At 39.9% G+C, this 13656-nt stretch overlaps 1 protein-coding gene across 2 annotated transcripts in view; it reads left to right on the top strand.

The window, feature by feature from the left end:
• Window positions 1-13656, top strand: part of LOC105482253 (family with sequence similarity 110 member B) — a 152159-nt gene that overhangs the window by 29295 nt on the left and 109208 nt on the right. For both annotated transcript variants that reach the window (XM_011742282.3, XM_011742279.3), the window contains exon 2: window positions 7249-7347. The gene's annotated coding sequence lies outside the window, so the exon portion shown is untranslated. The remainder of the gene's footprint in view (window positions 1-7248; window positions 7348-13656) is intronic.

Genomic DNA, 13656 nt, shown 5'->3' with positions numbered 1-13656 from the left:
TGCCTGGCATTTTTACATATATTATTTTGTTGACTTACATTCCTCCAAAGTAGGCATTCTTTCTATTTATTGATGAAAAAACGAATTGCCCAACTTGATTTGTCCAAGGTACGTTATGAATAATAGTGGCAAGGACTTAACCCAACTCTGCCTTACTCAGTGCTGCTGCTGAACAGCCAGCCAGCATTGAGTGAGTGTGTGCCCTGTGCCTATTCCTTTGCCCACTTTTTTATAATAAATTGTTATTTGATCCTCACAGTGACCCTTGCAGGAAGGGGCTATAATTACCTTTTTACAGACTGGGAGGTTAAGTTAGTTACTCAAGGTCACATAGTGCCATGGAGGCAGGCTTTGAACTCAGTTGACTTCAGAATTCCAAAGAGAGTACATTATCTAATCATTTTTGTTCTTATACTATATCCCAACTTAAGGCAGCCTGGATCCTTTAGAGAGTTGCTCACCTTCTATCTTCTGTAGACTTATAATAATGGTATTTGCCTGGGCTTACACTATGTCTGCTGCATGACCCACATTGATACACTGCAGACAGGACATAAACAACATGGCTAATTTACTATCTTGGAATCCCACTCAATCAAAAATATCTATGAAGTGTCACATCCTGGGCCACATCCCAGTGAATAAAATGTTTTCGTGGAGATGAACAAGGCACCATGGGCATGAAGGGGAGAAGTGGTCAAAGGTCAGAGAGGCCAAGGGAATGTTTCTCAAAGGCAGCACTGTCTGAACTAGGGAGGCATGGGCTGAAAGTCTCCAGACTCACAGCAGGAGACAGGGGTGTTTCAGACAGTGGGTATTTCAGACAGTGGGCAGCATGTGTACAGTGGGAAGGCAAGAAGAAGCATGGCCTGATGAGAGGGTGCTGCAGTGCTTCTGAATAGCTAGGACACAGCAAATGGGGACATTGGTAGATGAGACTCCATCCATAGCGACCTTGTCTGCCATCCTGAGAAATGTTTGGCCTTGATCTTATAGGTGACGAGGAACAGTGAATGTGTGAAAATTATAGGCGTGAGGGCAGGAGGGCATGGACGCAACTGGATATGAGAAAGATTAATTTTGCTGAAAGGCTGGTGTTGGGAGACAGGTTGTGAGGTGATGGTAATGACCTGAGTGTCACACTGAGATTAATTTAGGATGAGAGTATTACTAAATTTGTAGCTGCTGCCAGGTGTCCCTACCTTAGCAGGCAGTCCATTCAGATTTGAGATTGTTCAATTGCCAGGATGTTCTTACCATGAGCTGTATAACCTCTCTGTAACCTCTGCTGCTCAGAATGATGTCTCTTCCTCCACCTGACAAGCACTTCCCTAGTTGATGTAAATATGTTTAGGTCCACGTCCTGTCCACCCATGCCTCAGTTTCTGCTAGATCTTATCAACTTGGATTGGACAGGAGGTCCATGGTCTTTCCAGACTCATGCATCATCTTAGGGACTTAGTAGTGGGGGTTTGCAACACTATACAAGATTCTGGCACCTTCAGCTGGCCTTCAGAAGGGGGCTTGTAATGAGTACATTCACAGCATAATAGAACATCCCCTTTACGCCTGCTACATGGGTTGACCCACTGAGTACAGGGTAGTGCTTATATATATTTGTACTGAACACAATGCTTCTGATAGTGCAGCCTATAATTTCACTAGTATTTATGCCATAGCTAACAGTTGAGTGATAAACTTGCAGGCTTTATTCACATAACATAGTTTGAGCTTCTACTGTGGATTGCGTTACTTAGTTTTTTTGGATGATGAACTTTGTAAGAGCAAGGGCTCTTTTTTACTGAATCTTGGTGTCCTTTTTCATCTAGTGTAGTGACTAAAACATGCCAGCCCATCAGGAAATATGTGTTGAATAAAAGTAGTTTGATTATTATTTTGACCTGCACTTGATATTAGTACTATAACATTGTTCTAGCTTAGCACATTTGGAATCATGATTCTATTGTATATCATTTTAGTCATTGTCAACCTTGAATCATCTGTAATCACTTTGATAAGCCTGTCTTATATCTTGTTTACATATTATAGATAAGAGTTTCTAGTAGACTCAGAGACAAAACCTTGTGGATGCTTAAGAGGTTTTTCTCGTTTAGCGTATCAAAGTGTTTTTAAGAATAGTTTTGGAGTTGATTTACAATCTGGTCTATAATTCTTCAAGTTTCCACATTGACTGTTTTTTTCTACACATTTCTTGGTAAGTCTTTGTTACCCACACAATGGGTGGGTTCAATTTCTTGGCGGTTGACAGTCCAGTGACCACGACTGGATTTAACAAGGGGATTGTATTACTTGCAAGAAGTAAGGACACCAGGATAGTTCCCAGAGCAGTGCCTTCCCTAACTGTGGTGAAAACAGGGCTTTCATTAGGCTGGTTAACTGTCATTGTGTGAAGAGTAAAGGCAGTGCAGGTGCAGCTGCTGATCATGTTTCTACGTATTATCAATCTTCTACATACAATCAAGCTTCTATATATGGTCATGCTTCTACATACATCACTTGTATAGAAAATTGCAAATAAACTCCTCCCCAGGCAGGGTTTTTAGTGTAGTGATGAGGAGAGTTGGTCAAAGTTTGTCTCCAACTCTAGCATCCCTGGACCCAACTGTTTTTTGTTTTTCTGGGGTTGAGTTTCTGCTTGGAACTTTTTAAAAGAACATGAACTGAAGGTGCAACAAGGACAAGTGGGTAGTCTCTCACGGTGTTTACCCAAAAACCCAGGCACCTTGGGCTATATCTTCCCTTTCCTGTATGTCACTCTCCATGGATTATCAAGAGTTTTAGAAAGTTTATCCTTTTACATTGAAGAAATTTATTGTAGACCAAATAGGATTAGAATATATTTTGGAAATCTATTGTAAGGTCACAACTTACTAGAAGTTGTAGAACAAGGGAATGATTTAGTTTCCTTGTAAGCAGTATTATTGATTATTGGTTTTTCTTTTTTGTGGTCTCCAGATACTTAGCCATCATTGATTGCTATAATCCTTATTAATTATTTGAAAATGTTGAGTACCATCCACTGAAAGAGTCCCAGGGCTTATTGAGGAAGTTTGTGAATATTAAAAGATGGGAACACTGAGTTTTTTTTTTAAAGTACTTTTGTGAGTTACTATATATATATAACTAAATTTACTGATTTTAAGTGTATGGTTTAATGTATTTTCGCAAATACGGGCAGTTATGCACCCACTACCGCAATCCTGAAATAGAACATCTCCATCACCCAGCATGTTCTCTGGGGTGTCTTTGCAGTCAGTCCCTTCCCCCACACTCTGACCGTGCCAATCATTGATCTGCTTTCTATTGCTCTAGTTTGCCTTTCTCTAAAATTTCATATAAATGCGATCATATGTGTAGTCTTTTGTGTTTGGCTTCTTTTCCATAGTATAATGCTCTTTAAATTGATTTACGTTGTTGTATACATCAGTAATTATTTCTTTTTCATTACTGAGTAGTATTCCCTTGTGTGATGTACCGCAAATTGTTTATCCATTCACCAGTTGATGGACGTTTGGATTCTTTCAAGTTTGGGGTTATTATGAATAAGGCTTCTGTGAACATTCTTATGCAAATCTTTGTGTGGAATCTCTGTATTTCAATTTTGTCTTGGGTATATACTTGGTAGTAGCATTGCTGGGTCATATGGTATGTGCTTAACTTTATAAGCAGCAGCCAAATTAGTTTTCAAAGTGCTTGTAACATTTTGAATTTCCAACAATCATTGTATGAGAATCCAAGTTGTTTCATATCCTTACAAACACTTGATATTTTCTTTTTGAGACAGAGTTTCGCTCTTGTTGCCCAGGCTGGACTGCAATGCCATGGTCTCGGCTCACTGCAACCTCCACCTCACGGGTTCAAGTGATTCTGCTGCCTCGCCCTCCCAAGTAGCTGGGATTACAGGCGCCTGCCACCACGCCTGGCTAATTTTAGTAGAGATGGGGTTTCACCATGTTGGCCAGGCTGGTCTTGAACTGCTGACTTCAGGTGATCTGCCAGCCTTGGCCTCCCAAAGTGCTGGGATTACAGGCGTGAGCCACCATGCCTGGTAACACTTGATATTCTCAAACCTTTTAAAATTAGCCATCTTATTTGGTATGTAGTGGTATCTCATTACAGTTTTATTTTGCATTTCCCTGATTATGTTGAAGATCTCTTCCTGTGTTTACTTGGCATTTCTTTATTTTCTTTTTGAAATATGTTGGAAAGGACATCTTGTCCTTTTTTCTCCCTTAATATGGTTGTTTGGCACTTAGTTTTAATATCATTAGTGAGTTTATAAAAAGAAATATAAGGAAAATATTTTGTTGCATTCACAGTTTCTAGAAAAGAGTTCTTCTTAATGGACATTTTGTTTCCTGACTGTGTGTGTGTGCATGTGTGCATTTTTGGGCATGCGTAGAAGAGTTTTTCTGTCATCTGTTGGCTGGATTTCATTTATCTTACCTTGCTTGCTTGCATATACTGTTTATTTCCACGGAATCTGTCAGTTCACATTCCCCGGGAAAACTCCATGTGGATTTACTAACTACCTATCTAAAGACACACTCACAGTTACACTCTCATCCTGTACAAACCTTAACTCCAGTGCTGCTCTGAAGGACTTCCTTGGTGACGTTCATCATCAGCCCACAGTGGGCAGGACACTATCTGGTGCTTTTCGGTTCTCATGCACCTAGCACTGTGCAGCAATCAATAATGGGAGAGTCAACACATGACTATTGTTAATAAGCTGCTGATCTGGGTGACCCAAGTGCTTTGCAGTGATTCTAGGGTTTCAGTGAATACGAATTCAGTCTGAACTGATAGATCTAATACCAAATCGTTTTGAAATTCTACTTTCAAAACTGGTTATGTAAGCTTTGAGTAGAATACCTATGTTTTGCTTGAGAGACTATAAATCTACTTGAAAATGTGTTGCAGCAAACCTATGATTATGATATGACTATGAATAAGACAGGGAAACTGTATAATATTTTTGTATTAGATTTATCTAGGTTAGACAACCTAAGAATATCCCAAATTTCATTTTGGATTTCTCATGGGCATTTATATTTTAATCTAGCTTTATCGCTGGGACAAAAGGCAGAGTATGCCCTTGATAACTTTGAACAGTGGGTTATATTGACAGAAAGTTGAGTTGACTTGTGATGTTGTAATCATGCAGAGTAGAAATGATTTTTTTGTTTGTTTGTTTTACGCTAAAATAGATGAAATTGTAATCTCTTAAGAGGTTATTTAGGAAATTAAAGATCCGCTATGATCTAATAGAGCACTGGATTTACACCTAGAAAATCTGGGAATCAGGAGCTGGCTTAGCTGTGTGACTTTGAAGTGGTCACTTAACCACTCTGGGCTTTCTTTTTCTCATCTGTGAAATGAGACAACTGGAGCAGATGACCGTATGATCCCTAAGTTTCAAGCATCTGTGCTATGAGTTATTTCTATTAGGATCGTTTTGATTTCACATGGCACCTTTGAAGATAAATCCAGTCTTGAAGTTCTCCATATGTGGTATTACTCCCTGTCTCAATCACAATTGAGTGACTTTTCTGTCTGTGAATTCATTCTAGTAAGTGTTCAGCTCTTTGCTATTTTCTCCCTTCAAAAGTGTGAGAAGGATAAGGCAAAAATCATGAGAAAAAATGAACAGGGATTTTAGATATAATTTTTGGCCAACACAAAAAATATTGGTTGCAAAATATTAAAATACAGAACCCTTTGCTTTGTTATTCTGGGCCACAATCAAATTCGTATGGGCCCAGATATATTTTGAATCAATATTTGTCTAACATAATAACAGCACATGATTTCATTAATTTGAGTTTCTGGAAATTCCATATACCTCAGCAGTCTAATAAAATACTATCTTAAATTTCAGGTATTAAAGCAATAAAAAGAACCATGGAACTTGGAGTTTATCTTTCTATTTTAATCTAATATTAGTCTACTTTATCTTCTTGTTGACCCTTGTTAGGTAATGGGACAGGAGAAAGTAGGCTGTTTTGAAAGTTTTAAGAGTGGAGACTATCAATCTTAGTTGTTATTTGGGCATTTTCAGGCTTTCTTTGTATTTTTTTGAAGCGATACAAAATCTAGGTCAGGATTTGCAGCCTTCCTAATAAATGTTTAGTGTATCATTCATTACACATTGCTCCAGAAAGGAGATGATAGTGCTGAGGATGCTGGCATAGATCTTAATGAAGTAGTTTTTAGCCATTATCTGGAGTCCCAAATGCCTCCTTAAAATATTTTTCCCTTGGTTACTCCTATAAACCTGCAAAATATACAGTAAATCTCAATAAAGAAGATATCTATCGCAGACAGGACATTTCCTTCCCTGTAGGTTGGCTCCCACTTTCGAGTAAACAAAGATGCAGTCATTTGGACTAATGGTATCTGACAAAAGCAGATGCTGGAGGAGGAGACAGTTAAGATTTTCAGCACGGTATTTTCTTTAGCATTGCGGGCCGTCCTGATAACCACCACTTTCACGACTCGTCCCAGTATCTCCAAGTGCAGGAAAAGCCGAACATGTCCAGCAGAAGCGGCTTTCCTCCAGGAGCCTCCATTTCTTTCCCCGTTTCCTCCAGGAGCCTCTGTTTCTTTCCCTGTTTGTAAGAAGGAGTCATGTTGTTTCTGGGTCCAGTCAATGTTAATTTTCCCTGATAATGAAATAGTTTGTACTTGAAATTTGGGACTGTGAGGCCATCAAGATCTGTCCTCAATCCAGGAAAAAGAAGTCCAAGACCAGCGGAAATGTGTGCTTGTTCATGACCTTGGGTCTGAACTGCATTTGGAGGACAGAACAAGCTACTGGACTTGTCCTCTGATATCTTCTCCCTTTGCAAACATTAACAGTGTTTCTGGAGGACAGCGTACCGGTTCTGCAGTTGTTTGTGAGGAGGCTTCATCATTTCCTGCATGATTCTGGGAGTTAGAAGGAGTGACATGTCCTTTCTGGGAAGCTGAGTATGAAACAGTGCAAAGCCGGGGTTCCCCAGGCTCATAGCCATACACAGGCTCTTGTTTAGTTTATTTTCCGTTGAATACATGAAGTTGGCCCTATACTTTGATTTTTGTTTCCTTTTGGAATCAGTTTTACAGTTTCTTAGAGCAGCTGAATTAGAAATGGGCTTTGAGGAAAAGCAATTTAATTTTGAATGATACCTTTTAATCACTTTTATTCACCAGCGTGATTTTTAATCTGTGTCTTTTTCCTTTTAGAAATCTCCAAATTAGACATCCAGAGCAGCGTTCTTGTTCTTTCTACGTCTTGAATTAGAAACTACCAAGGCTCTTTAAGTCCTGAAAAGGAAATAAAAGGTAATTATGTTAAAAAGTTATTATTAAAATCATGTATAAACCTGGTTATAAAGTAAATATGATCCTTTGTATGTTGAGCAGAATTTAGGTATTCTCCAATTTTTCCTACCTTTTTCATTCTTACTTTCCCTTCCACCTTTTTCATTCTTACTTTCCCTTCCCTCCTTCCTTCTTTCTTCCTTCCCTTCCTCCCCCTTCCTTTACATATATTAATTTAGCAAACTTGTGGAGTCTGCCCTGTGCTGGTCACTGTTCTAAGCACACACACTGTATTCCAACTTCCCATGCCCCTGCAGGAATGGGGAGATTGGCAAAAACCATCCTTGTAGAACTGGCTCCCCAGCCTCTGTGCCGGCTGGTGGGGGGCAGATGCTTTGCCATTGGTTTGGCTGAGAGGCTGATCCCAGCACCCGCCCCACCTTCGCTAGCCCACTGGCCCTGAAATGCATGCGCTTCTCCCAGCCCTCTCTGAACTTGGCTGGGTGTTTACTTGCAGTGGCTTTTTTTTTTCCTGAGAATTCTGAGCACTCAGTGGATATTTAACTTCCCCAATTGACACTGTTAGAATTATAGTCTCTCATGGGGTAGGTAAAACGGAAACAGTGTACTGTTCCCCAGCTACTGAATATGTGAATATTCTCACTGGACATGGGACCTATCATATATATATTTTTAATTACTAACATAATGTAAATATTGCAAACAAATAAATGTTACAGATAAGTAGCATAGAATGCAACTTGCTACTCAAAAGCTACTCTCCAGATAAAATACTGGTTAGATTTAGGTGCATATTCTTTAATTATTTTCTTCTCCATGCGCATACTAATGTTCAGGTATTCAGTCTGTATTAAATCCCTTAACCCTATGAGTGAAAGTATTGGGGTAAAGATGACTTCATAATTTCTGGTAAATACTGTGACTTATTTTTGTTCTTGGCCTTTGTTTATCTAAATAATGATGTCTATGAGTTGGGGGCCACTGGCACACCTATTATGCACTTGGTTTATTTGCTGGTGTTTTGTAGTTACTTTCTAATCCAGAGCACTTACCTCCCATTGTGTTAGGAATGCATTAGTTGTTCCAGTGTTCCATAGAGAACCTGGACTCATGTGGCAAGGTGAACACCCTTATCTTGGGTGGAGGGCAGGAGTGGTAAACTTCTCCCTAAGCTGAGAACTGTGGTAAATCCACTCCAGTGTGGCTCTTGAGACATCGATTTCATTTAAAAAAAATAATTTCTACTGTTATTTTAAATTCAGGAGGTGCACATACAGGTTTGTTACATGAGTATATTGTGTGATGCTGAGGTTTGGGATATAAATGATCCCATCAGCCAGGTAGCAGCCATAGTACCCCATCAATAGGTTTTTCAGCCTTTTCCCACTGTTACCCCCCCCAGTAGTCTCCAGTGCCTTTTGCTCCCATTTTTATGTCCATGTGTACTCAGTGTTTAGCTCCTACTTATATGTGAGAACATGCTGTATTTGGTTTTCTGTTCCTGCATTAATTCGCTTAGGATAATAGACTCCAGCTGTGTCCATGCTGCTGCAAAGTACGTGCTTTCATTTTTCTAATGGCTCTGTAGTATTCCATGCTGTGTATGTACCACATTTTTTAAATCTAGTCCACCATTGATGTACACCTAGGTTGAGTGTATGTCTTTGCTATTGTGAATAGTGCTGCAGTGAACATATGAATGCATGTGTCTTTTTGATAGAACGATTTATTTTCCTTCAGTTATACACCCAATAATGGGATTGCTGGGTCAAATGGTAGTTCCAGTTCTTTGAGAAGTCTCCAAACTGCTTTCCACAGTGTCTAAACTAATTTACATTCCCACCAATAGTATATAATCCTTCCCTTTCCTCTGCAGAAGGAGCGTAAATGATTTCAACAAGCAAAACCAAATAGTCCCGTTAAAAATTGGGCAAAAGACATGCAGACACACTTCTCAAAAGGAGACATACAAGCAGCCAACAAACATGAAAAAATACTCGATGTCACTAATCATCAGAGAAATACAAATTAAAACCATAACAAGGTACCATCTCGCAGCAGTCAGAATGGCTATTATTAAAAAGTAAAAAAATTAGTTTTATTTTTCACAGTGTCTCTATCCACTCTTAAGCTGTCAGCTGCAAGTCAGTTGATTGCCACACGTCTTCCTCCTGCTGACTGCCTCTTACTCTGGCTTCCTGCCTCCCTCCTGGGATGCCAGAGCATTGCCTCTGGTGCCTGACTCGGCCCTCCTACTACTTTTCCCTGGTAGCCTTTGTTAACCTCTCCATGCGCCTTTGGAATTGAGCCCTCTCATCACTGGATGCCCGCCACTATATCCCAAAACAATTTTGCCATAAATTCCAGCAGTTCCTCCTGAAACAGACCTGGGTAACTAAGAGCCCAAGTAGCAAAATCCATAGTCCAGATCCTACTATGGCCGAGGGACACAGTGGGCTGTGGTAACGAAGGGACAGATGACCATTGAATGGACATGGAGCATCCGTCTAGACCAAGACTTGTTATCCTGGAATGCCTAGTGCCCTGGACACTCAGAAATCCTGTCATTTGGGTCTTGTGCACTGGGTATCATTGAGTTGCCAGCTTTGAAGCAAGACTTCTGTTTTCTTACGGTGAGTTCCTTCAGGAAAACTTGGGCAGGGGGAGCGTCCCAGCTGGATTTATCAGCTGACTTACGGGTTGGAAGGTCTGGCTCTGCCCAAACCAGTCCTGGCCCCCTTCCTGTCCATTGTTTCAATTCTTCTCATGTCTAGTGACAGAGTGCAGTTCTGGAAAGCCACACTCCTCAGTGCTGAGGGTAAGAGTGTGGGCTTTAATGTTAGAACGACCTGGGTCAGGACCTGGACTCTGCCATGTGCAATATGTACAGCCCTGGAAAAGCTGTTTACTCGATGTACCAGCCTCTTCATCCATCAAAGCAGAATAACAATAGTGCCCAGATCATAGGAATGTGAGGTTAGGAATGTGAGTTGCAACATGAGCTGGCACATGAGAAGTGTTTGAGGTATGTTAGTAGCTTATGTACTGTGATCTTCTGCAGAATGGAGATAATACCTACTTCTGAGGGTTGCTGTAAACATTAAATGAGGTAGTGTATATAAATCCATTGTGCTGGGCGGATAGTGCATACTGTGTAACTGAGAGCCCTCCATGATAATGGTAAAGTAAAAATAGCACTATCAGCAAATGTGTTCAGAATGGGACAGACATTGTGACCCAGAGTGTGGGGGAATATCTAACAGTAGTAGGGAAGAATGGCCGCAAGTTCAGTCGTCTCATCGTTAGTTTAAGTCACCGTCTAAACTTTGGTCACAAAGGCTCATTCATAAAGGCTTTGGTTATGATTGACTACTAGAGTGAATAGTCAAGAGTTATGTGTCCAAAGATCCTTTTATTCTTATTAGGGACTACTTTTTAAAAGGCAGTATATTCTTGGATTTTTATGAAATTTAAAAATCAACTTAAGAGTAAAGATAGTAGTAATTATTTTGTTCTCTCATTACACAAAATTTTTTATCATCCTTAAATGGGAAGTATACTGGAGAATGCTCACTTATGTTATATGGTTGTTATGAAATGATTAAAGCAAGCAAATTGAAATCTAATAACGTTTGACCCTATCATACCATACCTAAATTAAATGAGATGTATTTAACAAACTTTGGCATTCATTTTCCTCTACTTTAATCCAAAGACACATTTGAATTCTTGGTGTGTTAGAGAATTTTCTTACCATTTGTTTCACACATTTGCTTTTTGTACACTTGAAACTAATGACACTACTTGGCTTAAAAATGTCTTTTAAAGAAAAGAGTATATAATTACATAATTCACTGCAAGTCACCTTAGAAAGTGAATGTATCTGAGCCCTCCTGTCCATAGAGACCTGTCCTGTTATCTTAGCACCCAGACCTGGCATTGAGCATGCTCAGTATAGATGGGAACTGAATTGAAAAAGCAGCAAAGGAATTGAAGGTGTGAAAACCCATTTGTTAGAATGCTGAGAATATGGTGACATTTCTAATTTACCTTTAGCAGTACAGTTTAAACTATAATGAAAGACACTGTAGTGGGAGTAACATGTGCATTTGAATGCAGTGATAGTGATGCTAGTTCTTTGCTCTATGCTAAGTTTAGGATGCCGATGGGCTGGAGTCATCTGTCTCTTCTTTCCTTCTGCCCTCCTTCCCTGCTTGCCCCTTCCTCCTCTTTTTCTTACTAGCACCTACTCCTCCTCCTTATGAGACTGACCTTGTGCAAGGCCCCATGCGTTCTTGTTCTTCCAGCATTCCCTATGCAGTAGCCTGTGCCTCTGTGGAGGAGGTCCTGATGCGAAGCAATAATGCCACTACACTTGCTGTTTCTGCCGTTGTGACTTGTATTCCTGTAGACCCTTACATCGGTCAGACACCAAGGGAAGAAGTAGGCAGTCTCTTTTTCAGAATCATCGTGGCACGTCTCTCATGCTGACTTAAGTCAACCTCTTAGAGTGGTTTTATCAGTGTCCTTTGCTATATCTTTTCTCAGCTAATTTGGGATGAAAACATTCTGTCTGTATTAACATCACTATATTCTGTCAGAGAACAGTATTACGCCTGAATTTCAGCAAGTCTGTTTGCATTTCACAGGAGAGAACCAGGCTTAGCCAGAAGTTTTATATTCTGTATGAAATTAAGACTTATTATCTTGCTTGATAATATTCATTCCTCATGGTAGAAATCTAAAACTGAACTTGCTAAGTGTTCTTCTCTCCAACAGTAGACATCAGCAGTCTTAAAAATCACTGACTTTTTAAAGTAAATTTGCCTTATTTCATGGCTGCCCACAGGTTAGGATTGGTCATGAGATTAAGGTGGTAGGAATAATACAGCCACCTCTCAAAATTTGTAATCATGCCAAGGGACAATTTCCAAAAACCAAGGAGTAGTTAAGGTGCTGATCTGAATGGGATAGATTAGTGAGAACCCCCACTCTTCTTGCACATGTGTGCACATGCAAACATGTGTGCACACATATACACCTCCCAGAGGTGTGATTTGATTTTGGACTTCAGCTGTTATTGAGTTTGCTTCCTTACTTGCTTTAGGTATTGATCTGACTTGAGTACCATTGAAGAGCAACCCCCTTAAGCGTGAGTGTATTTTAATATGTAGTAGTATACAGTTCTTCAGTCTCTTCAAACCCTAAGAATTTGAGTTTTTCTTTTCCAAGTACAAGAGTATACTAGTTCTCGGCCGGGCGCGGTGGCTCAAGCCTGTAATCCCAGCACTTTGGGAGGCCGAGACGGGTGGATCACGAGGTCAGGAGATCGAGACCATCCTGGCTAACACGGTGAAACCCCGTCTCTACTAAAAAATACAAAAAACTAGCCGGGCGAGGTGGCGGGCGCCTGTAGTCCCAGCTATTCGGGAGGCTGAGGCAGGAGAATGGCGTCAACCCGGGAGGTGGAGCTTGCAGTGAGCTGAGATACCGCCACTGCACTCCAGCCTGGGCAACAGAGCGAGACTCCGTCTCAAAAAAAAAAAAGAGTATACTAGTTCTCTGAAATTTGGTAATACAAACTTAGATTTTCCTGGAATGAGTTTCCCTTATTGTTATCCAATCATACTTACTATTTTTTAGCTTGTTTCGCTGTTTGAGTAAAGGGAAAAAACATCGGATGGTGTGTTCTAGTTTTTCAGATTGTTTGAAAACAGCAAAGTATTGATAGACCTTTCATGTGTTAATGCCGTTAAGGTACAAGTATGTTAAATTTTTTTTTTTACATAGTCTATAAGCTGATCAACCTGCAACCTACTATCTATAGTAAATGCATTCTTATTGTTACATAGGATTATCTTTTTTAAAACAGTACTTTTAGTGACTTGAGGTTTTTACATATTAATATATAATTTTTACTTGACTTCTCTCTAAAAGGAAGTTTTTGTTTGTTTGTTTTTTGTTTTTTTTTAGTTAAAATGTTCTCCAGTTTGGAGCTTAGAATGGTGACTCATGCCTATAATCCCAACACTTTAGGAGGCCAAACTGGGAGGATTGCTTGAGGCCAGGAGTTTGAGACCAGCCTGGCAACATAGTGAAACTCAGTCTCCACAAAAAAAAATAAAATAAAAATTATCCTAGTGTATGGTGCACGCCTATAACCCTAGCTATCCAGTAAGCTTAGGCAGGAGGATTGCTTGAGCCCAGGAATTGGAGGCTACGGTGAACTGATAGTGCCACTGCATTCTAGCCTGAGCGACAAAGTAAGACTCTGTCTCTTTAAAAAAAAAAAAAAAAAAAAGTTTTCTA

The sequence above is a fragment of the Macaca nemestrina genome, chromosome 8 (assembly GCF_043159975.1).
Source record: "Macaca nemestrina isolate mMacNem1 chromosome 8, mMacNem.hap1, whole genome shotgun sequence".
Lineage (NCBI taxonomy): Eukaryota > Metazoa > Chordata > Mammalia > Primates > Cercopithecidae > Macaca > Macaca nemestrina.
Note: the sequence above shows the minus strand (reverse complement) of the source record. Positions and strands in the feature narration are given on the sequence as shown.